This window comes from Hylaeus anthracinus, unplaced genomic scaffold (genome assembly GCF_026225885.1).
Source record: "Hylaeus anthracinus isolate JK02 unplaced genomic scaffold, UHH_iyHylAnth1.0_haploid 27476, whole genome shotgun sequence".
Taxonomy (NCBI): Eukaryota; Metazoa; Arthropoda; class Insecta; order Hymenoptera; family Colletidae; genus Hylaeus; species Hylaeus anthracinus.
The window spans coordinates 11,771-29,829 of NW_026535265.1; the positions used below are offsets into that span (position 1 = coordinate 11,771).

General features: G+C 41.8%; 1 long non-coding RNA gene across 1 annotated transcript; it reads left to right on the forward strand.

Moving 5' to 3' along the window:
• The first annotated feature begins 12,382 nt into the window (after positions 1-12,382).
• On the forward strand, positions 12,383-16,836 carry LOC128893418 (uncharacterized). Its single transcript, XR_008461330.1, has 3 exons — positions 12,383-12,660; positions 15,948-16,229; positions 16,690-16,836. It is a non-coding gene; the product is annotated as an uncharacterized LOC128893418 (long non-coding RNA).
• The last annotated feature ends 1,223 nt before the right edge of the window (positions 16,837-18,059 follow it).

Genomic DNA, 18,059 nt, shown 5'->3' on the forward strand with positions numbered 1-18,059 from the left:
ACACGCAACCACTTCGAGGCATCCTCGCGAGGTGTCGATCAATTCCGCAAACAAATCCCTCCCCCGAAATTTCGAAAACAATATTCCTCGGGTTCGTCGGTCGAGGTGGCCGGTACTTTTTAATTATCTCGCCCCCCGGTTCTCGACGAGGCTACGTTTACTTTATCAATATTTCCCCGCCCCCTTTTCGTCCCGCAAAAAAAAATCCTTACCGCTCGCGTCGGAGCAACCCTTTCCCGTCGTTTACTCGCGCGCGCTACAGCTGGATAGGTAATTAGCGAGGGCCCCACGTGGCGCACCAGCGACGTTGTATAAACGCGCGCCACGGTATTGGTCGATGCGTGAGCGCGTGTGCCGAGGGGCACCGATAGACGGAACGCTCGAAGGGGTCGACGTCGACCAGGAGGTAAGGGTCGTAGAGGGACGAAGAAGACCGCACGAAGAGCGAGGGGAAGATGCATCGAGACGGAGCGAGACGATCGGCAGACTGCACAGAAGGGACGGCAGTGAGGGAGGGGGAGGTGGAGGGGGGGAGGAGTTGCAATAATGACAGAAAATTGCGCGCTTCCAGGTTCCGCGGGCGCATCGACACTTAATTCAATTCAATTGCGATACAGTTCAATAATTCGATTAATTAAAAAATATCGCCAGGGTCGCTCAGTCAAGTTACGTCGTACGTGCCCCCCTCCCTTCTTTCTCCAGCCTCGATGGAGTGATTCCCTTTTCCCGTCTGGCGTCGTGAAACCCTTCCATCCCGTTTCCATTCCTCGGAAGCTTTCCGAACGTCTGACGACGCCCCGGTGAGAGCCCCTGTCTAAAAGGCGCCGTGTGTATCGATGGGGGTAATAGCCGACAGCTGAAACGTACCACTCGATGTTCCCCGCATCATCTGTGATTACTTGATTATGAGTATCGAGTGAGCGATGTTTTTCTGAAACTACGGGGCAATGAGGGGGTGAGAAGGAGGAGAAGGAGAGACTCCAGAGAACGTCCCAGTGCGCACTTGCCGGCTTATTGGCGACCTTTGAATCTCTTCTCATCCCCGACGGTTCTACGAGCGCCCGTCCACCCCCCGCTGCTCTTTCGCCCCTCCGCCTACGCCGGCTGTGCCGCAGTCCCTCACCCTCGTCACGGCCGCTGGGATGCGAGGTGCACTTGTCTTTTAAAAAACCTATTAACCGACGGTAATAGAGAAATCGTGCTCTCTGCAGACTGTTTCGCAGCCGAGGAGAAGGAGAGAGGAGGAGGAATCCCGGTCGACCCGGGTTGCGAAGGGGTTCGCGGTACGTTTGAACGTTTTCTGCATTCTTTCTATTGTGGCTCCTGATCTGTGCTTCCTGTTGGACCTCTCGCTCCCTTTTCGTTGCTCGTCGAGGGTTGAATGGTGTTGTTTTAGGGTTCGGTGATAAAGAAAATTTGAGGGAAGGTGTCCTCGAGGCGTTGACTCCCACGGTGATAATCGCGAAAATTTCTAGCGTGATTAAATTGCGTTTGCAGACTATTGGAAACTACGTGGTTAAATATTTATCGTGGTAATTGTAACTTCGTCGAATTTGAAGAAATTTGTTTAAATTTATTTTCGTTGACCCTTGACTTTTAGAATTAAGGGTTTTTGTTCTTCGGTGAAAAGCACTGTCACCCATATATATGACAGTCAGGTATGGAGTTCTAGCGTTGCCTAGTTTTCAGACTTCATTTTTTAGGAGAGAGTATTCCAATTTCAAGTATTAACTCTCTATTGGCCGAATCTTTTTTCTGTAGACAACTTCCAAGGTATTTACTTTGATGCTGTCAACAGTCTTTAATATTGTTATTGGTTACCAGAGACATTTTATACATGATGTCCCAGAATTAGTAGAAAACCCGAAAATGGATAGCTTAGACGATTCTAAACAACAATTTCTTTTGCAAAAATGTCGTGAGGCACTTCGTTTTTGAATTATTAACGAAAAAGCACCAAACAATCACAACGCCCGATTAGCGCGCGCTCAGCCGCGAGAGGCTGGCCCGATGGCTGGCCCAATGGCTGACCTGAACGTCACAGCTCGAGCCAACCTCTCGCGGCTGAGCGCGCGCTGTGATTGGTCGGTGGTTTTTTGTTAATAATTCAAAAACGAAGCACCATCCGACATTTTCGCAAAGGAAATTATCGTTCAGAATCGTCTCAGCTATCCATTTTCAGTTCTTACATTAATTCTGGGACATCCTGTATAATTAAGGCTGTATAATTACGCGTATATCTTTCATATTGTGAAAGAATTCAAATTATTTGGTAAAGTGTCATGTGTTATCAAGACCTGAAAGTTACAAAGGACTATAATAGCATGATTAAAGCATGAGTAGTACACAATTAATCAAGAATATCTGTTCATGAATTATGTTGCAACGATGCATTATTGCTTGAAAGGTTCATACATCTATGAATTTTAAGGCTAACTCGCTTACAAAGAGCGGAATGAGACAGTTCACTTGACGAAATTCAATGACGCCTTTATTAGCACACGAAATAAAACGAAACGTCACCTTTAGGCGCCCCGTGATCCTATGGGCGTTCTATTCGTTAGTAAACAAAAGACAGGTATTCCATTGTTAGCCCCTGCGAGGCCACACCTACAGAAAGCGAATATTTCTATTTTTTACTAATCTGTCATACGATTCATTGCAAAACAAAAAATGTAATGCGTAAAGCGTACACTCCTTCATACCCTGCGTTAAGAAATAAAATAAAAGAAAGTATAAGTGACACTATTTATTAACTATATTACGTTTGAATTTGTTGCTAGAGTGAACTCCAAATATTGGAAGTAAAATGTCCTGAAGAATATTTCCGAGAAACCAAGCGACCTATCCACACCATGACGCAACATCCTCAATAAAAAAGTCCCTAAGACCGAACACAGACCTCGATGAACCTCTCAAATCTAGTCATCCCTTGGAAATAATATTAGATTCAAAGTAGCTTTCGCCTAACCTTTCACCTAATCAAAAGTAGCTTTCAGCTAACGATAACATATTCTGTGCTAGATCCAGAACAAGCCTACGTCACAATCGAACTTCGCTACCTAACCTCCTGTATCAGGAGGCCCAGAAAATAATATCGTTTCTTTTGTATTAAATTCAAACAAGTACATTTATAAACTGTATTTATTTTAAATCAATAATGTAATCGTCCTCGTTATCAACAATCTTTTGCCATCTGACAAAAGTCAATTGGTGCACAGTGACCTGATAAATAATAAACAAGTATTGACATTACTTTCTGGGCCCCCTGATATTTATTCTATTTTTGGTTTAGCTCCACTATGGTACATTCTCATCGCGAACCAATTGTATTCTATAAATCGCGTGCATTTCTCGTCCGAGAGGGGATCCCCGCGTTCAATGGTGCCTCGATGAACAGATCCCTCGGAAATAATATTAGATCCCGTCACAGGTGGATTCCGTTTCGTCCGAAATGGTACGTCGAGATCAAAAGGAGCTTTCGCTTTTGGCTCAGTTGAAAAATGGCTGGTGGAAGTTGCCGTGCTCTTCGGGAGCATTTGGGGGATATTATAATCTCAAGGTGGTGTCATAATCATAATAACAACGCGTTAATTAAACCAGCTGATTTATGTGCCTTTCATATTGTAATTGCCCGCCGAACTCGAGTCGAGACCGCGTAAAAGCGAGCAGAGACGCGGTTTTGGACGATCTCCTGCTCGTGGAGACGAGATAATGCGAACGAATTAATGAGTCAAGGCGCAATTAATATCGGCCATTCACCGTCGTCGTTCAATACAACCTCGCTTGGCCTTGTTTTTAATGCCGGCCTGGGACACCCTGAATTATCAAACCTAAATTTCAGTGAATATTTGCGACAATGTTCGGTCCCAACCACCGGCATACTTCCTCAAACATTAAACGTGAATAAACCAAATTGATTGTAATTTTCTTCACTTGTATTTTGAGTATAAATCATAGTCCCAACCTCCACCACACTTTCTCATAGATTAAACGTCAATAAAACAAATTGCTTGTAATTTTCTTGACTTGTATTTTGAGTCTAAATTAATATTTTATAAAAGAATGTTCGATTATCTTCATTAGTATTCACATGTGCATTTCTTAATTATTGTTATGGGGTTTAGTTTAAGTTTAGAGAGAATTATTATAATTTTTCAAGCTTTGGATTTTCATACCCTAACCTAGACCTAACGAAAACTTTTTCATCAAAAATTAAACGTGAATAAACTGAATTGATTATCATGTTCGTAACTTGTATGTTGAGTATAAATTCGTATTTTATAAAAAAATGTTCGATTTATCTTCATTAGTAATGGCTCATTCGTAATGGTTCATTCTAATGTGCATTTCTTAATTATTTTTATGAGGTTTAGTTTAAGTTTAGAGAGAATTTTAAAGTGAGAATTTAGAGAGAACATTTCAAATAATTTCTAAAAAGAATATCTTCTTTGTAATTCTTTCATCAGAGAGACCAATGGTTTGTTTGGGACCACTGACTCGCCTGTAGCTCAGGCACCGTCCTGTAGCTACAATACACCACAGCTACAGCCCCTGAGGCTCCCCTAATAAAGAAACAATCATCACGGTGATCGCCACATCATCCATACATGGGTGACGGGATTTTTCACTAAAGAATTAAATAAATTACTTCCAACAATGAAGTTCTAAACAAAATAAAACTGCTGCAAGATTCACGAATTTGGCTAAATTGCAAAAATAAGTATTACTTTAAATTCAACAAAAATCATTTTCAGTTCCATAAAAACAAAGTGATGGACTTATATAAATTATCACGAGTTTTTTGCTAGTCAAAGTATTAAACAAAACCCATCTCCAGTCACCCATATTCACCAATGAATCCTTCATTCCATCCCCTAAACTCCGTCGAATCACCTCCCAGATTCACGCAATTACCGAGCCACCCTTAACTACGCAAAAATCATCCCCGTTCCCAAAATTTCCCTCAAGCCCGCCTACACACGTTCCACTCGAAAGCGAAACGTTCGCGGACGACTCGCGGGGTGCGCTCGTCACGCGAACACTGAATCAGACACACGAGCGTACAACCGAGACGAAACTCGAAGCCCTCGGTGGTTGGCCGTGGCGCGACTCTTCTCGCGAGCCCGCGAATACAATTCATTATGATTTAACGGTTAGCAAGAAAGCGTGTAGCAAGCGACGTAGTCGCCGGGGCAAATCGCTTATTTACACCGTGAACGGTGTAATCCGCTCGCCGGAGGCCATATTTAGTTTACCGCCCCGCGGGTATAATGTCTTTTTAGGTACGTTAATTAACAGTATTCATTTTGCACAAAGGTTTCTAATTACGCACTGTACGGGAGCCATAGACTTAGTGCCAGCGCCACGGAAATGTTATGTCCCGGGGTTCGTGACTCCGCCTCCAAGACCGGTAGGGTAGGAGGGAGGGAGGGAGCGGTTAGGAGGTGGTTAGGGGGTGGTAGGAGACCCCCGTTCGAAGGTGGCGGGCGTCCGAATGCGGAATTAAGACTCGAAATCTGCCGCGTCAGGCGACTGATGACACCGAGAACGCCGCTGCCGTTGGGTTGGGAGGGTGTCGAACCGAACGAGGGGCGGCGGAGGGGGGAGGGGGCGGGGGAGAAGAGCGAAAGGAACACGGAAGATCGAGCTGCTCGGTCGCGGAAGAGAATAAGAAACGGTCGAGCGTGACGTGTCGGGTCAATACTAGTCCGGCCGCCACAGTTAGCAGTCGCATTAATTAATTATAATTAAGTTTTAGTTGACGCGACTGTGGAACGACGGGCGCGAGAGGAGGGGGAGGGAGGGGGGGGGAGGGGTGGTAAGCAAGGCAGGTAGCTACGCGACTCGCATTTTGAGCATTACCGATATTATGCAGATTTCACCCTCCCCGTAACCAGTCCCCTCCATTCTGCACCCCCCATCGTCTTCAACGGCACTCCTAGTCTTTCTCCCTTTCCCTTCGGCCCGCCCCGCCTCGTCCCTCTCGCGAATGCTCCTCTCTTCCTTCATTCCCGCCACCGTCATCCTCCGAGACACGCTCGGTCCTTGTGCCACTTGCCAAGCGAGTCAGAGAATGAATTATTTACTTATTTACGGTACGTAAACGGAAACTCCGTAGCGCCCTCGTTCCACGTCTATACGGGGGAGGAATTAAGACGGCGAGCCCCGAACGGCGAACGAAGGAACGGCTAAGGGCGAAATTGGCTGGTTCGAGAGCGACAATCACCGGACACCATGGTTTTTAGGAGGTCCCGGGACGACGCGACGGGTAATCTGATTTCCGTTGATTGGGGTTTAACCAATCCGCGCTTTCTCGGCTCGTTCGAGGCGCTCGGGTCTGGGGACGGCGAAAAAGGCGCGGGAAAGGAACTTAGACGAGGCGTTTCCCGAAAAGAATGCCGGATGGGGTGGAAACATCCGTTGGGTCCTGAGTTTGGTTTTCTAGAATTCAACCCCTTCGGGTCTGCGCGGTATACTTAGAGTGACTTAGAAGATTCTGGCAGGTTAAATTTTTAGGACAGATGTTGAAGACAAATTTTAAATTAATTTGTAAAATTGAGGATATTAATTGTAGCTCTTCTCAACGCTTTTAACGAATAAGCATTGTATCTGTGCAGAGTTATATGTTGCTAAAGACATCTTCAATGCAATTATTTTATTCAATTAGGAACACTGATCGATACCGTTAAAGACATAAATCTACATTAAATAATTCATTTATATTGTGAAAATTGCTTTGGGTGAATATGCTTAAATATCGAAACAAGAACTACAGGTTCAGGTCATTACAAATCGAATGATACTAAAATAATTTTATTCGATGAGTAACACTAGTGGCTACTATAAAAAACATAACAAATCTATATTAAATAATTCACCTACATCATGAAAATTACATTGAGTGAATTATGCATAAATATCGAAACAAGAACTAGATGTATGCCACTACGAATGGAGTAATACGAAATTGCAATTAAAACGAGTAGAACGTATATAAATATTTATATATTCTCTTGATCGATTAGAGATGGAATATACGCAACAGTGTTTGGACGAGTTGAATTCCTCGCGTGGCGACGAGGAGCGAATACAAGCAGCTTTCCGTTTATCCACCATACATAAGTAATTAATTCTATGACTTGTTTGCCGAGTGACGCGTAGGGGAGGGGCGAGAAGGGGGCTTACCGAAGAGTAAATAAGAGACACTGGGAGACAGATTACCGAATAGTTAAGACTTCTCCATAAATTCTTAGTTACCAGCAATACAATGCTTTCTCGGTTAAAACTTGCAATTTTTTCCACAGATTTAAAAGCTCATGTGCAATGCTATTAAATCACGTTCACATCTTGAAACTGAAATGAGCATGACCTAATTCGGCTTGAATGCCACGGTCATTACTTAATTCATTGTGTCTTTACTTGAAGTAAACTTTAGGAGTCAAGACTCCTAATCAAAGATTCTAAAACCACAGTGAAATGTAGTGAGACTTCGTACTTCTTAGGACTCTTGATTATTAAAGTCTATACCCTGGAGGTGATTCTTTATCTTTCAATACACAATGAATCGTTGCAATGGGATTGAAAAGTAATGAATTAACTAAAATACTCGTCCGGTATAAACATTTTAAGTCTCGATTCCTTGAACGAACGCTCCTTTGCACACTCTACGATAAGAGTACTTAACGAAAACCGATATATTTTCAATATGAGAATTATTCCTAGTGTCGGAGTCTCACTTTCCCAATAAAACGAACGATCACGTGTATTTAATATATTTAATACATTTAAGCAGGCTGAATATATATGTAAAATCTGATTCACAAACATAAGATACACTAAAAAAGTAATACGTGGTTCACATCTCGGACGTTCCTGCCTAACCGGTTGTAAATGGTTTGAAATGATCTCCTACCGTTAATCGACGCTTGTTCCCGATCACCGGAAGCCTGCGGCAGACTTTTGTCCTGCGGTCGAACGCATCGATTCTCGCATTCAAATATCGACTATACTAAAGAAATTTGATTCGATAAGTAACACTAGCCAGTACTAGAAAAGACCCAACAAATCTAAATTAAATAATTCACCTACATCGTAAAAATTACATTGGGTGAATATGCTTAAATAGCGAAACAAGAACTACAGGTTCAGACCATTACAAACCGAGTGATATTAAAGAAATTTAGAAAGAAAATGAGTTTTAAAAGAAATGCGATAGATTTACATAAATTCTACCGCATTTCTTTTACATATATTTAAAATCTGATTCACAAACATAAGATACACTAAAAAAGTAACACGTCGTTCACACCTCAGACGTTCTTGCCTAACTGGTTGTAAATGGTTTGAACTGGTCTCCTACCGTTGTGCAGCGCTTGTTCCCGTTCACCGGAAGCTTTCGGCAGGCCTTTGTCGGACGAAGTTTGTCCTGCGTTGGGCGGTCGAACGCATCGATTCTCGCATAGCATTTTCAAATATCGACTATATTAGAAAACAGTTTTAACAGCAAACCGCTGAAATAATAAGTTCGCTATGCACTCTATTTACTCGCGTAGCCAATACGTGCCCTGTCTGTTTATCTGGAGTTGTTCCACGGTTTGAAATCCACGCGTAGCGTCAAGAATGTTATAAACCCGGCGTTTCCGTCTCGTTCGAATGGTTTTGGCAAGGGGTGGGTTACTAAAACGCCGGGAAGCGTAGTCGCCAAGCGGCGGCAAGTGCACGTCGTCGTAAGAAGCTGTTAATCTTCGGTAATAAACTGTATTTTCATTATAATACGGCATGAATATGCAACGGCGATAATGGCCTTAATATCCCGGCATGCATCTTCCTGTGCTTTACGAGCTGAGCCTCCTCCGCCGGAATTTGAGGCATACTCACAGTGGATTTTGCGACGACATTACTGCCAACGTTGCCACTGTACGCCCTCAAGGAGCTCGCCTCCTTAGCTCGATGGATTCAGCGGCTTCATGGTTCGCGTTTTGCGACTACGAACGAATCGTAACGTTTCCCGTGGTTATCCCGGGCCGCCCACGCTAACAATGTAACGAACCTGTTTATTCGGACCGCGGGTACGCAACTCTGCCGTAATTCCGAGACCTCCCAACGTCGTCAAACATCGATGAAACAGCGAGAACCGGGATACTTCGTCGCGGCAATGAAGGAATTGTTTTCACCGTTTATGCAAATCCCTTTGTCTCTAGGCGATGGGACTTCTTACGTTCTATACCAGCGACGCCACTTGTATTACTCGGAGGAGACGAAACCGTGAGAAAATTGGACGTGTATTTGATGGTTGACGGTTTCGATGTTGGTTTACACGTGGTAGACGCTGTAACATCGACGTAAAGGGCAATTGTGAAGTTACTGAATTATTGAGCGTTTTTTAGTTTGTTCGTGCTTAAGTGAAGAATAATGGTAGAATAGTAAGGGGGTGTAATGCTCTATGGTTACGTGAAATTACAGCGTTTTGCTGTTTAGTCGTATACCACTTTTATTCCTTGTTCCAACATCTAGACATCGTCGCGCAGGAGGGTAGGTAGGGCACTGTTTCTTAGCTAATGCGCGAAGATATGTGGCGTTTTTGTTACATTTCATTTTCCATCAATTTAAAAGGTTCTTTATTTTATTGCGTTTCGAAAATGCACCTCTCTCGTTGGTTTATTTTATATTTTAGTAATCTTTTTATCATTTTCATCCAGTTATCATTTTTGTTTTGTTTGTCACTTTGATGTTCTTTTTTCGCGTATTGTTCTGTTTCATTGGCTTAACATTATTATTTCATTCGCCACTTTAACACAGGTTCCATTTTTTATGTTACATTGATTTAGTAGTATCTTAATCCCTTAATTTTAATACTTTTAAAACATTGATAATCGACTATCTTGTGTACAACTAATAATTTTGCAATTTCTTCTCCTTTTTATGAACCTACTTTTGTTACCAGTTTATTTACAGATCATCTTTCGTCATTTTTAATAAACTCATCCCTGTTAATTATCCCAACCGCAAATGTTTTGTTTCATTGATTTAATACTATTATTTTATTTGCCACTTTAATACAGGTTTTATTTTTTATGTTACAATGATTTATTAGTATACTAACCCTTAATTTCAATACTTTTAATACATTGAACCTACGTTTGTTACCAATTTATTTACAGTTTCATCATTTTTATGAAACTTGCCCCTATCAATTATCCTATGATTACAATTCACCTTTTCTCCCTCCGAAAAATCACCAAAATATCTTCACTTAACCACAAATTTCTGTCCAGAACTGGAAACCCCCGTCACCGAATTGATTACCGCGACAGTGTCAAGCGCGCGAAATTTGAATAATTGTGACTCACCGAGTGTCACGGAAATTATCCGTTCCCCTTGATTCCCTACTTTTCCCAGACAATATACTCCCCCAGCGATCCCTGTAAACGAGAGTAAATTCGATCACCGATTTGTTCCCCCGCAACCTCCGTCGATTTCCTTTTTAACGAACATCGAACATCCACCGCGGCGAAGGTGTCTAAATTTTCTAGTTTCCCGAAGAAACAGCACTTCCAACGGCCAGAGACCATCGTTCGATCGGGAATTCGAGGCTGTAATGGGCGCGATACATTCCGTATCGCCGTTAATGCGGGGCAACTTAATGTAAGCAGCGAGCGAAGGAATAATAGTGGCCTAGCCTACGGACATTCATTTATCTTAGTTTATTGCCAACTGCGAGGAAACAAACACCGCTGGAATACGCAACGACGCGCCATTAACCTCCCGGTCGCTTTGCCCGGTCCGAGCTTAACGGTTTGTCCCGTACTTTTATTCAGACGGCTTTCTTTCTGCTTAATAATGACTCGATGATGTATCGTCATTTGTATCAACGTCGCTTTTCCCAACCGGCCCGCGACTCGCGCGCATTGTCGCAAGAATCGATCGTCGTAATGCAATACGCGGCCGACTCGGGGTTTCTTGTTATGCTGAAAAATTCAGGCTCTTTGTATACAAATTTCGTGGGATTATGTATACGAGCACTGGAATCTGCGCGCGTGGAACGAGTGGGGACGACCGTGCGTAGGCTTCGACTGATGGTTATTTCGTCGTTTTGGTTTTCGGAAGTCGGACTTTAATTAGACGAAGGTGGTTGTGACAGAGAATGTAGAAAGAAAGAAAATGATAGAATTGACGTAATGAAATCAAAGAAATTTAATAGTTCAGTGTCAAGAACCCAAAAGTGAGCCTAGAATTAACAAGCAATTAAAAATTGACTCAATTAGGTCCTTAAGTAGGTCGTTTTGGTTTTTGGAATTCAGATTTTAATTAGGTGAAAGTGGTTGTGACAGATAATATAGAAAGAAAGAAAATAATATAACTAATGTAATAAAATCAAAGAAATTTAACAGTTGAGTGTCAAGACCCCAAATTAACCCTCCCTGGAATTAACAAAAATTGAGAATACTAAAAGTTGACCTAAGTGGTTAATTAACCTCTCAAGGTAGATTAATTTTTAGAAAAGTGCAGAATTTAATTACCTACTCCACGAATTTCTTTCGATCACACAAAATTCCTAAAACAATTATCAATATACCAAACTTGCATATTGATACAGATATTTCGATCTGCCACCATAATTTCGAGAATTGTTCCTAACTAATTCACTTACGTGCAATCGACGATCGAAGTCCCATGATGGTAAAGCACTCACGCCAAGGTGAGTCGTCCAACACTGAAAATGAAAATTTGTACATTTTTCATTAAATTTTGACAAGAGTATTACTAATGGATTGACGAGACTCGCAAGACGAAATTCAGTACAGACACAACCTCGTTTTGATTGCAGGTGTTTGGGGCGCGGTGCTCGCGGTATTGTTAAAGTAATTGGGGCCGAATGAGGTCGTATGTGGACTCAGTTTCGTCAGGTAAACTTCGCCGACTCATTGGTAATGCTCGCATGGAGGCGATATGAAAAATATAAAAATTTTTATTTTCGTGTTAAGTTCGACTCATTGGTAATGCAATGGGAAACATAAAAATTTTTATTTTAATACAAATTTTTATTTTAATAAAAGAAAGATAGAGGATTCTGAGATTAAAATCAATTGATCAATCAATGGTTCAAGAGGTTAAAATCAAATTCTTCAGAAACTGGGGGAATTATTAAAAATTGAATAATATAATTAGATTGGGTCGTAGAACTTCTTTCTATACGTTTATTTAAATATAAAGAACAATAAAAATATTGGCGTCTTACTGACGAGTGCAGTACAGAGATAGGCAAAACCCTAAGATTCGAATAAATCTTAAAGTTTTCCAACATGTTTGTCTCGTTTCTTTCTCTGGAAAATGTTCAGAAGAGGAAACGAGACAAACATATCGGCAAACTTCAGATTTATTCGAAATCTAGGGTTTTGCTCATCACTGGTCCAATAGCAGGCCCAGGACGAAACGCTCCCTTACTTTTCTCCTCTTTCGCTCTCCCTCCACAAGAAACAATCTACCAATGAACCTACTAAATTGTACAACAGTCACAGGTTTCCGAAGACCAGTTAAAAAATAACTAACATCATCCCTTGAAGGAGCCAAAAAACGAACGATCTACAAAAAGGCAAAACAGTAGAGGATCCGAGGATCCAAGACGAAATTGTACCCCGACCGTACGGACTAATGCAGGTATAATTAGCGTTCCCGTCGTCGCGGCGTTGTTCTCCAGTCGAAACAAATTAGACCGTCGCGCGAACGGTATAAATTTAGGAAATGTTCCGTAGGAGAGGGTGATATACGAATGGAAAAAAAGAGAGACACACACGTGCAGAGAAAAAGAAGGGCGGAAAATCGCCGTGGGGATGGGGAAAAATGTTTCTGGCACGGGATATAATGGACGCATTGCACACGACTATAATGAGATTTTACAGTGCAATTCACATAAAGCATTGGAAACAACAAAAGCCTCGGACTGGGGGAAAGGGGTTGGGCGGACGGGCGGGGGTGTAGCGCGATAAAAATGCATGCGTCTAAACACATTATTCCTACCGTGGCCCCGCTTTCGCTCGAGCACCCCCCCCCCCCCCCCTACCACCGATCCATGAATGCAGACTGTTACCCTTTTTTCCGTCGACCTCGAGCCCGCCTCTCGGCTTTTTCAAATATGCCCTCCTGGCGCGGAATCGGAGCCACGGGACCCGGCTAGCGCGTCTCATTAACGGTGCGTCGGTTTCTTTGACCGACGCGAACAGTTTATTACCACTCCACTGTCCGAAAGGACAGGAGGACGCAATAGGGACGCTTTCGATTCGGGTTAAACGGTGATTATTTTCAAGGGGGAGGGGACAGGATCAAAGGAAGGAACGATCGATTGCAGTCGATGGGTAAATAGAAGTTTGAGGTTCGAAATAATTTTTTTTGGGAGTAAGTAATAATTTGAGCTTGGTTAGTTTAGAGTAGAATTAGTAAAGAATTAAAAATTGACCTAAGCAGGTTCTGAGGTAGGTGAATTTTTAAAGAAGTGCTAAGTATAATTATTCAACCCTGCTATCGATTCGGGTTAAACGGTGATTATTGTCAAGGGGGAGGGGGAAGGATCAAAGGAAACAGTGATCGATTGTAGTCGATGGGTAAATAGAAGTTTAAGGTTTGAAATAATTTTGTTTTTTTGGAGTAAGTAATAATTTGAGATTGGTTAGTTTAGGGTAGAATTAGTAAACAATGAAAAATTGATCTAAGCAGATCCTGGGGTAAAAAATCATTTACAAACAGTTATCGTGGTATTTATTTTTGTAATAACATCAAAATTCACGAATTTCATCTAAATTTCAGAATTAAATCTTCTCAATTTTCGAGTGTAAACCACTGTCGCCCATATATGGGTGACACGGCAATCAACGTGTTGCATCTCGGAGTCTCAGCAGAAACGCTGTAAATTTGCCCAGCAGCGAATGAGTTAATTACGCGAAAATAAACATTCACCGATATTATTCGATCAACTTCATTATTTTTAAAATTGTCGTATTGCGAACCTTCTTAAAATAGAATTACGCCGTCAGACGTTGATCAGTAGGAATGATTTTCCCTATCGACGGTCGAAACACGCTCGCTAGGCAAATGTGTAATTAGCTGAGCGTAGATAAAGGAGTCGGGGGCGCGCGCGTTCGATGGACTGGTTTCAATTTTTGGAAAATCACGATGCCCGGATGGATCCCTTGGACAAACAAGCGCCTAACTCTGTCTACCTGTTTTTTCACCGAACCATTTCCGGACCTTCGACTCTGAATACCCTTTGAACGCTGTCCAATAGGGAATGGGACGCGCTTGAAAGAGCGCACGTACGGCTGGAGAGAACGGGACGAAACGAGCAACAGAAAGGGAGGGAGCAGGGCAGACAGAAGGGTTCGCGAGGCGTGGAGAACGGGAGAGGGCGGGAGGGGTGTAGGAGGAGGAGGAGGATGGGATAGTGGGAGAGGGTGGTGAAAAGAGAGAGATAAAAAATATTGGAGGGTGCGTTTTGTCGCTCCGTCGATAAATTTTGAATGCACCCGCCGGGAGAATTAGTAGCCTGTTGGGTAATGATCAAAAAAATTATAAACAAAAGATTCCACGGATGGCGAGCCTTTTTCGTGGATCAGCGAGGCAAGCGGAGAACGCTTGCGAAAAGCTTTGACGGTGGTACGGTTCCCGCCCGACCCGGCTCTCATTGGTGGCCAAACCTACGGCACTATATTTAAAAATCGGCGCGCTCTCCCGGAAACTTTCTCCACAAAGAGAAGGGGCCAACCGTATACATCGAGTTTATTAAAATCGACTGCTCGCGAATATAAACCATCAACCGAAAACGTGGCCGAGGTTTCAGATGGAAATCACGCGGATTCGATTCCCCGCTCGAGAACTCGGCGTTTTCTCCTTCGTCCTATCTGCGTTCCCATTCGGAAATTTCAATCGGGACTGGACGCAACACTCTGCGCTCGTTCATTACACCGCGGAATTTCGAGGCGCCATCGGGGTATCTTTTTCGTCGAGTATTCGTGGGGATGGATAAAGGGTGAAATGATTCTTCTAGCGACAACAGTTGGCTGGAATAACTTGTTGATGCTTTTGGGGGTTTATTGGCACTAAAGAATTAGTGGAAGGAAGTTTTGTTAGGTGGTTAGGTTAGGTAAAAGTTGAGAAATTTATTATTCAATGGCCAAACAAATTTTGTCGTTTAATGCTGTGAATTTGTATTGTTCAGGAAACTTATTATTAATATAAAAAGTTATGACTATATGCTTTGACACTTAAATTTAAAATTCTTCAAGAAGTGAAGTTAATCCCAGGATTAGTGTAAGAACTGGAAATTGTAGCTGAGACGATTCTGAACAATAGTTTCCTTTGCGAAAATGTTGAATGATGCTTCGTTTTTGAATTATTAACAAAAAACCACGGACCAATCACAGTGTGCGCTCAGCCGCGAGAGGTTGGCTCGAACCGGGCGTTCGGTTCAGCCATTGGGCCAGCCATCGGGCCCGCCTCTCGCGGCTGAGCGCGCGCTACTCAGGCGCTGTGATTGGTCCGCAATTTCTCGTTAATAATTCAAAAAACGAAGTACCATGCAACATTTTTGCAAAGGAAATTGTTGTTCAGAATGGTCTCACTTTCCCCCCATTTGGCTTATACTAATTCTGGGACACCTTGTATATAGAGTAGCCATTTTTAACCCATTCATTGTCAACTGCGATGCGGCTCGTAGTTTAAATAGATTGCAATTATTCAAGGGATAAGATTATAGCCTTCTGACTCACGAAATATTTTGCAAAAGAAGATGGCAAATTTTCTTGGTAAAACAACAAATTTAATATGACTTTTTATTATAAGAAGAATAACCTAGACTACACATCTGTATTAAATTTTGGCGTCCAAGGCAAAACGCTTTAAATTTGCCTGCAAGGGAATGGGTTCAGGGTTAACTGAAGGGTTATCTGTTTCAGCAGGTACTGTGACACTCGTTGGGAAACAGAAACTCTTTGGGTAACTATAGCCATGAATTATAGCAGATCCATGATACCAATCAGACGACGAACAGATAAAATCTTACACTTCGAATGGAAGCAAACTCTCAAACTGTTAAATTAGAGCATAAAGGAAATTAAGATGAAATGAAACAAAAATTATAATCGTCGCAGACTCTGGTGCGTGTTAAAAGAACCTAATAAAATAAATAAAAAATAAGTAGTGAACCTACATAAGGATACATACATAAGAACCAAAAGGTAAGATGAGATAATTATAATTAAATAAACTAATTATGTAAAAGCATTTATCGATAATAAATCATTATGACCGAGACATATTATAGTGAAAGTCACCTACTTTTTACTTACGCGACATATGGCGAGGATCGGTTCTTTGCTGTCAGCGTTTTTAAGTAGTGTCGAGAAAAACGGTTAAAGTTAGACACCACGACACCGCGCGAGCAACCGTGTATAATTTAATAAAGTTCGCTACTGATATTCAGTGATTAGTTTAATCTCATCACGTACCTCGCTAAATACGAATAAGAATACCAAAGAATAAACTCAGCCACCTTTGTGCCAAACCGTGTTAATCTATTGTTTGGAGCTGGTAGCTTGCGATTCGATATAACCATAAACGAAAATCAAATTAATTTAATGAAATTCTTATAATAATATTACAAAACGTTTTTAATATCAGGATAATTTTTAATTTCAGGATAAATGGATGGAAACGAATGCTGTATCAATTAGAGTATAATAAAACTTCGAGTATTTTCGAAGACACTCTGTAAGAGGCGCGTGACTATCCCCACCATTTTTTTCAGATTAATTGCTTGGAAGAATCCTTGGGGGTAGGGTACCATCCCTCAATTGTAAGACGAAACGCAGGAGTTTATTATACTAAAGGAATTGAAGAGAGTTTATACGTAATAAAAATACCAAGCTTTCGATTTTATTCTCGAGAAGGCTTGTTAATTAAATGGTTGTTCAATTTCACTCGCCCTGTAAGTGGCATGGCTGTGCTTGCATTTTACTCTAGCATTGGATTATTATTTTTCAAAACATCCTAGACTAATTAAAATCTCAGTACATTAAAATACAGCTCCAACAAAATTTAATTTTTGTATAAAGATGTACCAAACAATATAAAATACTTCTGCAATTACTAATACTTTTAACTCTTTGCACTTTGTTACAAAGCCATTTTGTTACAGAATATGCTAAAAAGAATCATGCATTAAATAATGTAGCATAAAAAGCATGTAATTTATTGCAATGCTACTTTTATTTATTTGTTCGTGCTACTTGAATGGAAATCTGCAAGGAAGTGTACGCTTTTGAAAATCTTAGAAACACATTATTAATGTTTATTTATTAAATCATACAATATATAAAACACCGATAACATAAGTGAAAATAAATGATATCACGAAAGGACCGAAGAACTTTCTTAGAAATGTAAAATAAAACTAAGATGAACATGAAATTTCGGAACTACAAAATAAAACGCATCAGGCGTTCCTATAAACGCCCTCTAAAGAATAGTGGCGCGAAACTTTAAATTTACCTTATTTCTCTACCAGAGAATGTACTCTAGAGACTTTATCTTATCTATCAAAATCCTCAGGACTCCAAAGGGTTAAAATCCAACTCATCCACCAAAAGTTCCCAGAAACAAAAATTTTCTGCCCCCTCCCCTCGTCGAAAATTTTCGATGGCGTTTTCGCAGTGAATAATTATTCACCGTGGAAAAAGATCTCCCGTCGTCCCAAAGAAAGATAAATTCCTGTGACACGTCGATTCGAGCGGCCAGAATCGTTGCCAAACATCGACGCAGTTTTTCTCCGGGGCTGGCGACCCAGAATAAAAAAAAAAAAAAATCCATCGACAGCCGAATTCCCCCAGCGAATCTGTCACACTCCCTTTAGCCGTCGTTGTAGAACGAAGCTGACGCTCGCGTTCGCGCGCACACGATCGTCCCCTTTTCGCTTCTGCCGGGGAACACGAGCCAACAACGCTCGCCGGAACTCGCGTAAGCACACGCGCAACTCTCGCACACAAGCCAACTCGAACGTGCGGCAACCC